Source organism: Echinops telfairi, unplaced genomic scaffold, assembly GCF_000313985.2.
Source record: "Echinops telfairi isolate 266 unplaced genomic scaffold, ASM31398v2 ScPeMD7_70;HRSCAF=299, whole genome shotgun sequence".
In the NCBI taxonomy this organism is placed as follows: domain Eukaryota; kingdom Metazoa; phylum Chordata; class Mammalia; order Afrosoricida; family Tenrecidae; genus Echinops; species Echinops telfairi.
In genome coordinates this window covers 11822099-11839219 of record NW_022103968.1, presented here as the reverse complement: position 1 = coordinate 11839219, position 17121 = coordinate 11822099, and positions in this window count along the sequence as shown.

The following is a 17121-nucleotide window of genomic DNA, read 5'->3' as shown; positions in this document are numbered from 1 at the left end:
GAATAATTCCACACGGCCTTCCAGCAATTATTTCACAAGGAGTCCGTTTATGAGGAGGAGGGCTAGTGGTGTGGTGGCTGGGTATTGGGCTGCGATCCTCAAGGCTGGTCATTCAAAAGCACCGAGGGAGAAAGATGGGGCTTCCTACTCTCATAAAGAGCAAACTCACAGGGGCTGTTCTACCCTGTCCTATAGGGTTGCTATGAGTTTGGTATCCACTTGGGGAAGTGAAGGAGTGAAGTTTTGAGTTCAATCCAAGACGAATTTAAAGATTCAGAAGTCGTAGCAAGTTGGGGTTTCATGAGCTACAAGTCCGTAGGTCTGAGGATAATAAGGGCTGTGCAGTCTCAGGTACATCGGGCAGATGCTGCATCCTGCTTGTCTAGCCTGTCCAGTCAAAGAGTTCCCACACACTACAGAGATTGTTTGGGTGCTCCCCAAGGAGGAACTCTTTTTTAGGAGCCCCCTTGCTACAAAAGAAGCATGCCAGCAGAGAAAAACCCAATGCGAAGGCCTACCAAGAATTATCAAAGCACATTTATAATTATTGGAAGGGGGAAGCTAGATCAAATCCAATGGCCATTCCACCTGAGGTCCAGAGAGCAACAGGAATTGTCAGGATAACATTTCAAGATGCTTCCCTGGGTTAGAGAGAGTAAATAGAACAATAAAAGGCCACCTGCTCGGCTGCCTCAGAGAATCTTCCCCCTGGTACTTTTTAAAATTTCAATCACTCTTTCCCATCCCCTAGATAAATGTTTGAATATAGAGTTCCTATCAGAGGGGCATGCAGAAGTTCCTGGAAGAACAATTGCAGGGGCAGGTCTTAACCGCAGTCTTGTGTTAAGGTCTTTGTAACAGTCTGACTTCAAATTGCCATGTCTCCTTTTATTCGGACTCAGCTAATTGCTGATGTCGTGTATAGCTTTGTGTATGGGGGCGGGGAGGGGTGTGTGTGTATGTGTGTTCACAAACACAAGCTATTTCATGTGAGAGCTTTTTGTAGGTTCTTCTAGAAACCGCTCTATAAATCCTTCTACTGTAAAAGGAGCAATACTTTGGGAAGCGGTCTGTTTAGCAGTGGCATTGGCAAGGTTATTTCCTCTAATTTCTTCAGTTTGGGGCACTCCATCATCAGTTGGCATACCTGTAATTTTTTAAATCATTTTATTGGGGGCTCATGCAACTCTTATTACAATCCATACATACATCAGTTGTGTAAAGCACATTTGTACATTCATTATCCTCATCATTCTCAAAACATTTGCCCTCCATTTAAGCCCCTGGCATCAGCTCCTCATTTTCCCCCTCCCTCCTCCTCCCGGCTCCCTCATGAACCCTTGGTAATTTATAAATTATTATTTTGTCATATCTTACACTGTCTGATGTTTCCCTTCACCCACTTTTCTGTTGTCCATCCCCCAGGGAGGAGGTTGTATGTAGATCCCTGGAATCAGTTCCCCCTTTCCACCCCACCCTCCCTTCACCCTCCTGGTATCGCCACTCTCACCAATGGTCCTGAAGGGATCATTTGTCCTGGATTCCTTGTGTTCCAGTTCCTATCTGTACCAGTGTACATGCTCTGGTCTAGCCATATTTGTAAGGTAGAATTGAGATCATTATAGTGGGGGGGAGGAAGCATTTAAGAACTAGAGGAAGTTGTATGTTTCATCATTGCTACACTGCACCCTGGCTGGTCTCCTCCTCATAACCCTTCTGTAAAGGGATGTCCAGTGGCCTACAGATGGGCTTTAGGTCCCCACTCCGCACTCCCCCTTATTCACAATGATGTGATTTTTTTGTTCTTTGGGCATACCTGTATTTACTGATAGAAATTTCCAGAGGGAGCATCAAGGCATTGAGCAGGTCTGTTTCTAAAGTCCTGTTTTTAATACTATAGCCAGAAGAGGTTAAAAAAATTCTCTTTGTTTCCATAATGGACCACAATCATTAATTATGCCAATGCATATTTTTTATTTGTACTACTATTCACAGATGTTCCTTTCCCAAGTTTGCAGGCTTTAGTAAGGGCAAAGGAGCCCTTGTTGTGCAGTGGGTTAAGCACTGGGCTGGTAAAAAGTCAGTTGTTTAACCCCCACCCCACCATCCCCCCACCTCCCCCATTGCTCTGTAGAAGAGAGATGAGGCAGCCTGATTCTTTAAAGATTCACTATCCCCCAAACCTGATAAAGTACTCTGTCTTAGTTTGCTCTGAACCCGAATCAACTTGATGGTAGGGGTTTGGTTTGGCTTGGCTTGGTTTGCTTAATTAAGTTTAATTTCCTTTAATTTACTAACAGCAATGTGTTCAGCTTGTTGGACTGAAGGGGTTTGGGGAAATAGGTGACTTTCAAGAAATATAACATAACCAGGCTGATAATGATTCAGGAGTTGGTTTAAAAGAGGAACTGGAAACACAGGGAATTCAGGACAGATGACCCCTTCAGGACCATTGGTGAGAGTGGTGATACGGGGAGGGTGGAGGGAAGGTGGGATAGAAAGGGGGAACCGATTACAAGGATCTACATATAACCTCCTCCCTGGGGGATGGACAACAGAAAAGTGGGTGAAGGAAGACATCAGACAGTGTAAGATATGACAAAGTAATAATAATTTATAAATTATCAAGGGTTTGTGAGGGAGTGGGGAGGGGGGAGGGAGGGGGAAAAATGAGGAGCTGATACTAAGGGCTCAAGTAGAAAGCAAACGTTTTGAGAATGATGAGGGCAACAAATATACAAATGTGCTTGACACAATGGATGGATGTATGGATTGTGGTAAGAATTGTACGAGCCCCCAATAAAATGATTTTTTTTAAAAAGAAGAGTCATTTATAATTAAAAATTAATATCATATCAGGGCTTGTCAAAGGAGTTTCCTTGGTCACTAACCGAACAAACAAAAACAAAACCAATAATTATTGAGTCAATTCTGACTCATAGTGACCCTATAGGACAGAGTAGAAATGACCTGTGGTGTTTCCCAAGCTATACCTCTTGAATGATGCCGACTGCCACGTTTTTCTCCTGGGAAGTTTCAAGCCTCCAGCTTTTCAGTTAGCATCTGAGGGCTTTAACCACGGTGCCACTAGGGTTTGAAAGGTCAGTAGTTTGAACCCACCAGCAGCTCCTTGGGAGAAAAACCCATAAACTAGAATCTAGGGAGTCCCTTACGGTAGTTCTCTGTCATATAGGGTCACTATGAATTAGAATTTGCTTGATAATACCTCACAACAACTTATCTAAAAGTAGGCAGTTCAAACCTACCCAGTAGGGCTGTGGAAGAAATATCAGGTGATCTGCTTCCACTGAGATCACAGTCAGGAAAATACTATGGAGCAGTTCTACTTCGTCACATATGGAGCTGCCTGGGACTGGAACTGACTGGAAGGCATGGGTTTGGTGGGGGTTTTGAACCCACGGAGTACCTGAGGAGGAAAAGGTGGTCTGACTGAATCAGCCAACAAACAGCCGACATTCTGAGAGGAATTTTCTGCAACACTTCAGGGTAATGGACATGTGTGTGTGCTCTTCCGTGCTGTCTTGGGGTTCACCACAATGCCTGGGCCTTGGAAGGCGCTCTGCTAATTTGTTAAGTGACTGAGAGACTAGAAAGAAAACCCAGGGAGTCCCTTCAGCAGGGATCCAGTCCCTTCCAGAGAGGCAGCAGCACATCTGGGCATGGACCCAGACGTGCAGAGAGGTTGGGCAGGGGAGACTCGGGACCCAGAGCAGGGAGCTGAAGCCATGCTTCTCCCCAGCCCCTATTGCCTCCTTCTCCTCTTCCTCTTCCTCTGCCCACTCCCCCCTCCCGCCCGAGGTCTTCACTTCTTTACTGGGGGAAGGGAATGCCTATCTTCAGACCTCTGTGGCCTGGATCCTGGCCACCCAGTGACCCCTGGAAACCAGTTAACCTTTCAACATCTCTGTTTCCTCACTCAGATAATGAAAAAGGCAATTCAGTGACCTCCCATCACAGCATAATGGGGATTAGCTAAATGAGACTTAGAAAGTGCTTCCCAAGCTCAATCTTCCAGCTAAGGAAGTGTGCCACTGTGGAGGGCTGTGCTCACCTGCCTGTGGACAGTGGGCAGGCAACACACCAGGCGTTTGCCCACGAGGAAAACTCCCCAGGGCACTTCAGTTTCAAGAACAAGAGCAGGAAAGGTCAGGCAAAGGGCAGCCCAGATCGAAGGGAAGGTACACAAGGGCAGTCCAGGAGTGGACAGAGGCTGAGCAGGGGCTTCTTCTGAGTGGTCCTCAGGCCATCCTTGCCAAGGTAAGAAGGTGGCAGGACAGCCAGGTTCTAGTTCTGGCTTGATCTTCTATTTCGTGGATGACCATAAGGCTCAGCTTCCCATCTGGGTGGAATGAAGGGGCTGGGTTTTAGATGACCATGGGCCCTTCCAAAGCCACAGAGTGGGGCCAATGGTTAATGTGCTCAGCTGGAAGCTCACAAAAAGGTTGGAGGTTTGAGTCCATTCAGAGACGGCTTGCACGAAAGGTCCAGCAATGGACTTCCACAGTAATGGTGCACAGTTTGACTCTGATACACCTGGGCTGGCCATGAGGGCGTATCAACTTTACAGCAAGTGGGTTCTGCTGATTGCACAGCACGTCTAGCTTATGAAGTAGACCTTTTCCGAAAGTAAAGGGAATCCAATTTTGAGCCACATCAGATTCTAAATCGATAGCTCATTTCTGTCATTATAATTCAGAAGTATAAATCATTTTGGAAGCAAAGACCAATCACTTAACCAAGGTGCCACCAGGGCTCCTCTGGCCTTAATTTCCCTCGATTTTTTTGGTTTTGTTTTTTGTCTATCTGTAGAAAGTAAAACCGACTCACTCACTGACTCTCTCTCACTCACTCTCATTCACTCTCACTCACTCACTCACTGACTCACTGTCACTGACTCACTGACTCACTGACTCTCACTCACTCACTGACTGACTCTCTCACTCACACTCTCACTCACTCTCTCACTCATTAACACTCACTCACTCACTCTCTCACTCACTGACTCACTCACTTACTCTCACTAACTCTCTGACTCATTCTCACTCACTCTCTCACTCACTGACTCACTCACTCACTCTCACTAACTCACTGACTCACTCACTCTCACTCACTCACTCACTATCACTCACTCTCACTCACTCACTCTCACTCTCTCACTCACTCACTCTCTCTCACTCACTCACTCACTCACTCACTCTCACTGACTCACTGACTCTCACTCACTCACTCACTCTAACTCACTCACTCACTCACTCACTCACTCTCACTCACTCACTCACTGACTCACTGACTCACTGACACACTCACTCACTCACTCATTCAAAAAAAAGAAAGAAAGTAAAACCACCACCAGAAGGAGAATAAATAATTTGAATTCTCTGGTTTTGAACCGTGAACTTGACCATTATTTGGTTGGCAAAGTTCGCCCTTGGGCAGGGCAGGGCCATGCTGGGGTAAGGAGCCAGTCATGAGCTGTGTCTCCTTGGGAAGTCAATAGACTTCCTGGATGCTCACTGCTGACATGTTGGAATATCAAGAGAATTAGAACCAGCCTAGATGAAGTTCCCCATGACTACCATAGCAAAGTACCACCCGCAGGGATGGCTTAAACCCCAGAAATTCATTATATCGCAGTCCTGGAAGTTAGGAGGCCAAACCCAGGGTCCCATCCACATTGCTGTCTTCAGTGGGCTGTGGGGAGAATGTGCTTTACGCTTCTCTCCTATCGATTCTTGGCATCCTTTGGTCCGTGGATATTTCGCTGCAGTATTTGCCCCGTCTTCACAAGGCCACTGTCCTTCCTGTTTTTTTACCTCTGTGACTCTCGCCCTCTCCTTCCTATGGCCTCAGTCATCTTACATCAGGCTCCACCCTGCTTCAGTATGCTCTCTTGTGAACTAATTATACCTCTTAAAACAATATTCCAGATAGGCCACATTCACACGTACTGGTGGTTGGTTAGGACTGGAATATATCCTTTGTGGTGTGGGAATACAATTAAATCCATAGCATTGCACGTTGGCCTACAATAAAATTCACTATTATTATTATTATATTATCATTATCAACACTGTTATTTGGTGCCATCTAGTTGGTCCTGACTCATAGCTACCTGAGGTAGTTCATCTTCTCATTATTCATAATATAATAAAATTGCATGATATTAGATTAATAATATAGGACTCTAGCTTAAATTACTATTATACATTTTAGTGTTATAAATGATGTAACCTAGTATTACATATTACTATAATATATAATTTTATTGTTATTATTGCAATTAATAACAAGGAACATGTGGTTCTTATAGTATTATAGGTTGAAAAGTCTATTGTAAATGCTTTTAACTCCTAAATTCTTTAACAATGAAGAAGATATGCAGAACTCACTATCCTGGAGTTGAACTTGACTTATCATGACCCCAAATGGCAGAGCACAGCTGCCTCTGGGTTTCCAAGGCTGGAACTCTTTACGGGAGCAGAAAGCCTCTTATTTCTTCCCCAAAGCAACTGGTAGTTTCGAACTGTTGGGCTTACAGTTAGCTGCCCAACTGGTAATCCATGAGACCCCTTTAAAAGAGCTCCTTTTAGGAAGACAAAGGCATTGAAAACAGCACCGTCAATGAGATAGATGCAGCCTGGGGTATCCATGCAGGATTCTCAACACCCAGAGAGTTCGCATTTCAGGAAGATGATGGCGAGCTGGCCCAGTTTCATTCTGTGATAAGGTCTAAAGTCTCCACGAGTCACTGGGGACCGGATGGCCACTGGCCACACCACATTGCGAAACCTCCTTGTCCTCCACTTCAGTAGACGACAGCTCTGAGCTTGGTGGCCCCTTGAGAAAACTCATAGCAGGACAGAAAGGGCCTGGATTTCATGCCTGAGCACCCACGTCTGCAAGACCATACAACCCTGTGTTTGTAAGAAAGAGGTGAAATACTGTTAGTTGGTGCTGGTGCTGGTGGGGTATGTGTGTGTTTCTTTTTCATGCACATTGCATGTGATCAGCAGCCCTAGGTAACTATTCATATTACCTGGAGGTCCCTGTTCCTCCGAAGACACTCAGGGCAGGTCATGAAGGCGAAAGGGAGCTCAGCGTGTTCAGGGCGAAATCAGAGCTGCCTCGCGGGTTCATTCAGCTTGGGATCAGTCTAAATTAAGGAGCGCGGCCTGCAAAGGGGTCTGGGCTGGGAGGGCAACCTGATAGCGAAGCGAGGATCTCCGTCTAACGAGGTACTGAATTGATGGCAATGAAAAGAATCCTCCCCAGACACAAAAGTACACTTGTTTCCAGATTACGGTAACCTGAATGTCAGCTTTTCAGCCCCTTCTCTGGAGGAGTTAACGCGTGCTTGCCTCAGGAGGAGGCCAAGTCTCCGGGGTAGATGTTTGAAAAGTATTTCTTTGCAAGGGTGACCTGAGCGGTTGCTTGGGGCTACACTGAAGGACCGATTCTTTTCTAAACATCACATGATGCAAATTCACAAGGACATTAGAGCGCTCGATCAACTGGTTGGCGACAGAGGGACAGCCCCGGAGGGCTTGCTGGAAGGACATTACACGGCCAGGTCTAAAGTCAGCCATCCGAACAGGTCCTGCTTCCTCCTCGCCTTTACCTCGCAGCATCTCAGTTACCTCCTGTTAAGCATCTTGGCCTTATCGCTGTGTAACCAATGCCCACTGCTCTTTTCAGAAATGACTAACAGGAATTCGGGGTATTATGGTGAATTTTAATGGGTGATTTTGTTTCTCCGGGGCTTTTTTTTTTTTTTTTAAACCCCACAGTGATTTGTTCCTTTAAGAAGAAGATTGGGAACCCTCATCTCTGCTGAAGTCGACAATCAGCGTCTCTCTCTAGGAAGGTTCAATGGAATCAGATTTGGGGTGTGGAAGGCCTTAGAGAAACCAAGGTCTTAGGATCCCTTTCCTTTGAAATTCAGATATAGGGTTTGCTTGAAATCACAAAACCAACACAGCCCGGGAATCTATACTGTTGAGCTAGCTGGCCTCTCACAGCAAACGGTCAGCCTGGCCACTGTCCTCTCGGCGGGCCCTTGACTTTGCAGGAGCGATAAGACAGGTACTGAAGACAGATTTTATTAAAGCCGTCGCTAGGCTTTTGAGCACTGGTGAACTACAGCTGTAGCTCACGGAAACCTCCGAGGCTGAAGGCGTTTCTTTTTCTCTCTCGTTCGTTCTCTCTCCCCTCTCACCTCCCCTCTTTCTCTCTCTCTTTCTTGGTCCCCCCTTTTTTTGAGAAATTAAATTCAGGACATTTTTCTTCAGGTTTGAGTCATGTCCTTTGAGATTCAGAGATGGGGCTTGCTGGACATCACAAAGCCAGCACCGCGCAGGCGTGTATTCCGTGGAACTGGTCCCCCGGATGTGTACTGTTGGGCTGGCCTCTCGCAGCAAACGGTGAGCACGGCTGTTGTCCTCGTGGCCAGGACAGTGAGACTTCGCCTCATGTACTCTGGACATGCCATCAAGAGAGAGAAACCCCTGCAGAAGGACATCGTGCTTGGTACAGTCGAGGGACAGTGACGAAGAGGAAGCCCTCAGGGAGACGGAGTGACACGGTGGCTGCCACGTGGGCTCAGGCCTGGAACAATGGTGAGGCTGGCACAGGGTCAGGCTGTGTTTCATTCTGTTTGCCTAGGGTCACTATGAGTCAGAACCCAGTAGGTGGCTCTGAACGACAGTAGCAACAGGGAAGAACCCTCACCTAGAGCAGCACTTGATGCTCAAATGGAATACGAATTCCTTGAAGGACATTCACACAAAAAGTATACTGGTCCAACACATCTTAAATAGAATCTCACCCCAAACAGTCAGAAGACAAAGAAGAAAAAGGAAAGATGGCACTGACGATTGGTGGCAGCGCCCTGACTGCAGCCAGAGGGGAAAGGACAGGAAGAACATGGGCTATGAAATGGAATGGGACCTTGATTCACATCTTGCCATTGGTTCATGCTGCTGCTTCCCCTGGGCTTCTGACTGTGTGTATTAAATTCCCTGGTTTGAATCCACCAGCCGCTCTGTGGGAGAAAGATAAAGCTGCCTGCGCCCAGAATGAGTTAAAATCTTAAAAGAAGAAAAAAACAGATTTCAAGTCTTGGAAAGCCATGGGGCAGTTCCTGCCCTATCGGGTCGGACTCGATGGCATCCAGTGAGTGACATCATTCTCTGGAAATAAATGCTGGACTTGCCTGGTGAACAACCCCACAAAGGGTCAGACTCTCACAAGTTACCTCTATTGATGTTGGTTGGTTGATTTCGTTTTGTTTCTTTTCCCCTTGCTCTTGTTTATCCATTTGAACGCACCGAGACATGAATGAGTGGCCTTTGAGCTAGCATTAAGGCCATGATGTAAATTCTAATATACCAGGGAAATAGCGATTTGTTTTGCCAATTCCAATTTAGCCAGCTTTTCTCCTGGGCATCCATTTTCTTCTCTGAGTCTGGCTTTTAATAAAAGGCTCGATGGTTTACAGGTTTCTGTTTTTCTTAGGAAACTAGAATAAAACTGAAACGGCCATTTTGATTAATCCAAGATGCCTTGGGTGAGTGGATCGCCTGCATTATGACACTGTAATGCGTTTTACAATCAATATCTATTTTCTTTCATCGCTCTGCCTCCCAGCTCACGATTCCATGCATTTCCCCAGAACTTGATTTTAAGACTCTATTGGCTTCAATGATGTATCATTTACGGGGTGGTTGTAAGTAACTTGTAAAATCAATAAAACGTTCATTGCTAACTGCTCCACTGAACTGGCTGGCGAGGACTGAGAAGGGTTTCGTACATACATCCAGCCCTGGGGATGATTTTCAAAGTTATCAGATCCAGTTATCACTTTAAGTTAGATGGGTTAAAAAAAATTTTTTTTTGCAAAGACAATGGAAAGACAAAATGTGGTTGGGCTGCGTCACCACCACGCATGTTGAGAAATCAGTGAGTGCACATGCTTTGCTCCAGTCCTATGGCTACCTCCTCCCTTGGAGTTACGGGGATCACAACAGTATCGCGGGTAGAGAGGCTGCGTTTTTCAAATGCTTTCCTCTACCTACTCACTTGGTAACGCAGTCACCCAACAAGTATCCGAACATGCAGTGAGACTTGATCATAAAACGTAATACAGCGTTAGGTGCTGAGCATTCAATGGTGAAAAGCGGGGACAGGTGGGGGGACTGTCTCTGCCCTCTGGGAGTTTAGAGTCTACTGGAGGAGAGAGAAACCAATCAGAAGGTTAACTAAGCCCCAGTCAGAAGGTGAACTAAGTCCCAAACAAGAAAGGTCCGTTGACACGACCCAAAGGTGTGAGAACAACCCAATGGCCCTTTTCGCCAGTGATACTGGATCTACTAGGACCGTCCCAGACAATGACACAATAAATAAAACCTTAGTCTGAACATCATAGTTTACATACAGATTCCGTTTAAAATGAATCGTAGAAAACTTTCAGAAAAGCTAATTGGTGAGAATCTTTGGGACCTAGGGTTGGTAACTTAGTTTTCTGGGGGGAAAAAAAATAAATAACTCAAATTCACTGCCATTGAGTCAATTCTGACTCATCGCGGCCTTACAGGGAGCCTCCAGGGACGGGGCAGGACTGCCCAGTGGGTTTCCGAGACCATGACCCTATGAGAGCAGCCAGTCTCATGCTTCTCCTGAGGAGCGGCTGGTAGGTTCGAACTGCTGGCCTGTGGTTAGCAGCCCAACAGGTAATCCTCTACGACACCAGAGAAACGAACAGAAAGGTGCTCTCACTGTTTAGGAGGCTGGAAGCCCCAGGTCAGGGTATGATGTCCCTCTGCTTTCTCAGTGCTCGCCTGGGGCAAGGGTCCTTTTCTTTATTAGCCTCTTTCGTCGGTGGTTTCTTGGCCATCTTCAGACGGCCGGACGTCTGTCTTCCTCTGTCTGTGCATCTTTGCTTTCCTGCCCAGTCTGCTCTCCTCTCATCTCAGAGGGCCTTTGGTCTCAAATACACCCTACCAACTTCCTGGCTGGATTTGAAGCTTAAACGCCTATGGATTCCCCTCAGACGCCAGTTTTGCTTTTGTGTTTGTTTCTTCTGGTCACCAGTTTTATTTGTAAAAGGATTACATATGTCCCTGTACAGAAATCACATTAAAAATAAAAGTCCCAGGCGGCTTGGTGGCTTTCTGTAAAAAATAAAACAAAATGAAATAAAACTCACCTTACACTGCCCAGGACCTCATTAACATGACAAAAGGAAACTGTGGCCAATGGGGTTATAGCCACAGGTTAGGGGTCAGTATCCTAACACCATTTTTCAGAGGCTACAGTTCAATCTAGAAGCGTTGGGAGAAAAGCTGTTAGACGTAATATCAGGAGCATAAATCCATAATACAGAACAATAGACTTGATCTAATTTTAAAAGTGTTGGCTGTTCAGAACACCTTTTAAGAGGATAAAATTGCAAACCCCATACTGGCATCAAATATTTATATGCGGAAGGAATCCAAAAGTTTGTGGGGAAATTCCATTATTTTTTCACTCTATTTCTCCAGGGGGGACTTCAGATCTGACAATGAACGTGTACCTGGCATGTGGGAGGAGCATGCTGCATTCGACAGGAAGAAAGCAAGCAACCCAAGGAGAAAATGGGCAAGATTTGAAGAGACAATTCCCCAAAGAGAATACAGAGATGACACATAAGTGCATGTTGCCAGCCTCAGTCCTTAAACGAAAACCAAAACTTAGTGCCATTGCGTCAATGCTGGCTCATAGCTGCCCCTCGGTGGGTTTCTGAGACTGCAACTGTTTATAGAAGTAGAAAGTCCAGGGTTTCTCCAGCAGAGCTGCAGGTGGTTTCGAACTGCCAACCATGCAGACTTCTGCCCAACATGTAACCACCACAGCACCTTAATTCCCTTAAGAAATTGAGTTCCCATAAGTTTAAACCGCAATGAGATCCCCAAATGACCAAACCCAATGCCATCAGGTCAATTCTGACTCATAGCAACCCTAGATGGGGTCTCCAAGAAGAGTAGATAGCCTCTTCTGTTATCCCTTGAAGTGGCTGGTGGGTTAGAACCATCAACTTCATGGCTAGCAGTCCACGCTGACCTGACAGTGCCAGCAAGACTCCTTATGAGGAGAGCGCCCCGCACAATTATCAGCACAGCTAAAAGAAAAATACTGAACAACACTTTGAGGACTAAGGTGGGTGCGACCCAAGTCATGGTATTTCCAATCCCCTCCTATGCTGGTGCAAGTTGCACCATGACTAAGGACGAGTGGAAAGGATGGGTGCAGTCACCTTGTGTTGCTGGAGAAGAATCTTGTAAGTGCCACGGACTGTCAGAGAACAAACCAATCTGTCTGGGAAGAAGTACAGCCAGGGTGCTTTTTAGAAGCAAGGACTTTGCCTCACGTACTTTGGACGTGTCAGAGACCAATCCCTAGAGAAGGACATCATGTTCGGTAGAGGAGAAGGTCAGTAAAAAAAAAAAAAAAAAAAGGAAGACCCTCAAGGCAATGGACTGACACAGTGGCTGCCATGATCGGGGCAAGCACACCAATCATCGTGAGGATGATGCAGGACGAGCAGTGTTTCCTTCTGGTGCGTGGAAGGGCTTTACAAGCAGGACCCAACCTAATCCCGCCACCCCCAGGGCGTGGAGGCAGAGCCAGTGAGGCTCTCCCACATTGGAGGTGGGGTGTAACACCCTGCAGCTGCCCTAGAAATGGCCTTGTACTTTCTCACAACAGTAAACAGATGAGGGGCGTGCAAAAGGTTGATAGAAAAACCCCATTGATTCCATTTTTCCATGGACCTTTTGAAGCCCTCTTGTACAACTGCTACGTTACCAACAGCTACTGCGGTGTCTACCCCAAGCGCATGGTGCCCCAAATGCATAAGGATAGTCGGTCACTGTGCTCCCTGGGGGTTGCAATGGCGGGTTTCTCAGAAGTACTTAGCGATCACCAGGCTTTACTTCCCAGTCTTTTTCCGAGTTCTAGAACCTGTTCGGCACCATAGCAACACACAAGCCTTCACAGACAAGTGGGTGGTGACGGCCACATAGCAGGGGAGAATTCTACCAATGGACCACCACTGTCCCCACAGTGACCACAGAACCCAGAAGTGGCACACCTCGATATTTCCCCCAGGGCAATAAAAATGTGTGTCCACCCAAAAACCTGGGCATGAGTGTTTTCAGAAGCTTTGTTGGTGAGAGCCCTAAACTGGAAAGAATTCAAATGTCCCTCAGCAAATGAATGGATCAGCAAGCTGCGGAACATCTATATCATGCCCCCAAATATGTTTATCTAGACCAGCGGTTCTCAACCTGTGGGTCGCGACCCCTTTGGGGATCCAACGACCCTTTCCCAGGGGTGGCCAGATTCATAACAGTAGCAAAATGACAGTTATGAAGCAGCAACAAAAATGTTTATGATTGGGGGGGTCACCAGCACATGAGGAACTGGATGAAAGGTTGAGAATCACTGCTCTATACTATGGCTGCTGGGAAGTGCGATTGAGTTGGATCGACCTCACAGGGAGCCCAGGCACACAGAACAAAACACTCCCCAGTCTGGGGCCACCCTCACAATTGTGCTTTGGTTTGAGCCCATCGATGAAGCCACTGCCAACCCAGCCTCTTTTTCATTACCCTGTGTCCGTCACGTTTCAACTGATGTCAGCAGTGCTATCCCTTGTTCAACATCCTCTTTTGAATCCAGCCTGAGCCTCTGGCAAAGTACTGCTGCAACTGTTGTTGGATGATCTGCAAAAATTGTACCTGCATGGGATATTAATGAGTTTGTTCTACAGTTTGTGAATTCTGTTGGGACACCTTTCTTTGGGATGGGTACACGCGGGGATCTTTTCTAGTAAGTTGCCCAAGTAGCTGTCCTCCAAACTCCCTGTGAGTCTAGACTATGCACCAACAAGGTACAAACCCTTGCGCTGTGTAATAACTGAAATGGACCTGGGCATTAGGCTCAGTGGGAAAATGTTCTTCTTGTTGTTGCTAGGTAACATCAGGTGGGTCCGACTCATTGGGATCCTATGTGCGACAAAATGAAATACGGCCAAGTCCTGTGCCTGCCACACGATTCTTCTAATCTTGGAGCCCATTGTGGCAGCCACTTGCTGTCCATCCGACATGTGGAGGACCTTCCACTTTGTCTTGCCCCATGACCTTACCAGACATGACAGCCTTCTCCAGGGACTGGTCTCTCCTGACAACATGTCCAAAGTACTTTGGTATATTGATAGCTGTATTCAAAGTGAGCATTCACGTATCCCTAACAGCCCACCTTTATGCAACCAGTTGCCATCCCACCTGCCGACCCCAGGTGTGTCAGAGTAGAGCTGAGCTCCGTACAGTTCTCACGGGTGGATGTTCTGAAGCAGTTTGCCAGACCTGTTTGGAGGTGTGTCTAGGTGGACCAGACCCTCCAACCTTTGGGCTCGCAGTTGGGCAGTTCACCATTTGCACTACCCAGGGACGTGACCCCTCACACGATAGATGCTATCTGGCCCTGCAGCATCCTCGGGCCTGCTCAGACAGCCGTGACTCGCAGGATTTCCACCAACCGATTTGTGAAAGCAAATCTCCAGACCTTTCTTCCAGGTCCATCTGAGTGCAGACACGCTGCTGGGACATATCCTCCATCCTAGCCACACGCAGGGCTCCACCTACGGATGGGTGGTGACTGCCTATGAGATGCGTTGGCCAGGAATTGAGCCAGGTTTCCCAAATGGAAGACACGGATTTCAGCCCCGAACTGCCAACACCGAGAGAAGCTGTCAGGTCAACAGCGAGAAGCATCTTTTGCAAGTCCTCCTTTTGCCCCCAGAGAATTACCATGGGGATGGGATGCTGAGGCACAAGGTACAGTTTCTGTCTATCCATCCCTGAGAATTATCTTGTCAGGTCAAATACAAAGAACTGTTTCACTCTGTACGTTCCGATGAAAAGGAGAAACTGGATGTACTATTATTATATTGCCTTTCCACCAAGGAGGAATTTAAATTTTATCTTAATAGTTATTTAACTGAGCTAATATTTAGACATTTAACAAAGATTTCACCATTTTAGTTTAAAAAAATACTATTTTTACCGTGGGCTTCTAACCCGAAAGATTTAAATTATATCCATTAGGGCTGTCAAGGCCTATGACTGAAACCATAACATGAGAATGAACCTAACTGATGGGCAGAAATAAATTTGCTTAACAAAAAGAGCAGGTGAAAGAAAGGTTTGAGTAAAAATGGGTTACTCCCCCCCTTTTTTTTTAAAGGCTGGCATTTTTCTACAGATATTCTTCTTCCTTCCAAGCGAATTATGGCTTCTCTTTCCCACCCAGTCTGATAAAATAATTGCAAATATTTTGAAGGGCTGCATTGAAAGGTGGATTTAAGACACCTAGTGTTCACAATGGCCAGGTCTAGGGGTGCCGAATGGTTACGTATGGTTTCATTTTAACTCTCAACCAACCAAAGCATGGGTGTTTATCGTTAAGCCTCTGGAGCAGAAGTATCTAATTGAGCCTTCTTGGGAGACAGACTGTGAAGAATGGGCCATTATATTTTGATGAGACACACAATTGCCTTGAACTTGTCAGGAGTTCAGGTGTGGGGATCCAGCTACCTGGAGCCCAAAGGTGGAATGTATGGTGCGCGCTCGGGCTCACGAACCTGCCTGCTGCGGCCCTTGTAGGACTCAGCTCCATTTCACGGGAATAACTCACCTATTCATGAACAATGAGGTTCAAACGGTACTTTTCTTTAACACAACATTAACTCTCAAAGAGCTGGAAATTCGGTACTCTGCTCGGTGAGCTTAGATTGTAAATCAGTCACTGAGAACATTATATGAGCAGTAATCCCATTAAATATATCATCTTGCAAATATCTAAATCCAGTTAATTAACTTGTATTGCAAAGGAGCTTGGAGATAGACTTTTCAGAGAGCAACCATACATTTTAGGCCCCTAATTACACTGAAAGCAAATTTCAGCCTTCACTTTTTCTATACAAAATAGAGGTGGGGGGGGGCGGGGAACCCTGCCTTCTATGGAGGACTGGTGGGGGGGCTCTAGTTATGAGGTTTGAATAGAAAATATAGTCAAACATGTCCCAAATTAGCTGCTTTCTCACATAAACTTTTTACTTGCATTGCAAGGAGCTTTTTTAATAAAAGGATTAAACAAAGTCTGCCATTTTAATTAAAATTCATAGCAATACAATGTCATCTTTACAATGATTGCAGAAATTAAACTAGCTCATGGGTTTAGCTATCCTTCAGAGCTCGTAATAGTTTGACTTTAGTGAGAGACAAAAACCTGCAAGATGTGTAGATTTTTAAAATAATCACAGCAGAAGTTTGTCATAATAATAACTCATTTCATCTACTGAAGAGTTTATTTCTGAATTAGAAATATATGACAACAATAGCTTCATATTTCTATTTTAAACTGTTTTATTGACATATTACTCACCATACAATTCAATGGTTTAAATATATTTCTTAAAGTTGTGCAATCATCACCACAATAAATTTTAGAGTATTTTCTTCATTCCTGTACCCATTATTATTAGACCCCCCCGCCCCCGACACTCCCCTGCCATAAACCTAAAGATTGTTAATCTAGTTCTAGCTCAGTGTTTCTAATGGTTAAGTTATCTGGGGTAAGTATTGAACCATATCACCATCTGATATACGAGGGCAGAGTTTTTGTAATGGACATTTTCCCTGCCAGGCGAGCATTGAGCAACTCGCTCTGAGTCAGCGCTCTGAGTCAGTGGCATCGCCTGCGAAGGTTCTCTCTGGTCCCAGGGAATTTTTTCATAAAAGCAGTTTCGCTCGAACCTCATTTTTTGGGATGGCCAATTTAATAGAACAGCATGCAGCTGTAAAATTTTGTTTCCTACTTGGGGAACAATGTCGATTGATGACAAACCTCACTCGGGATGTCTGTCAACTTCCCAAATGGACAAAAATGTCAACTTGTGGTGCATTTGGACTTATTCCACCAGGGCAGACTTTTAATCAAGCTTTCTATTTAGAGGTTCTGGAAAGACTGCATAACAGTGTGCAAAAAAAAAAGAGGCCTGAT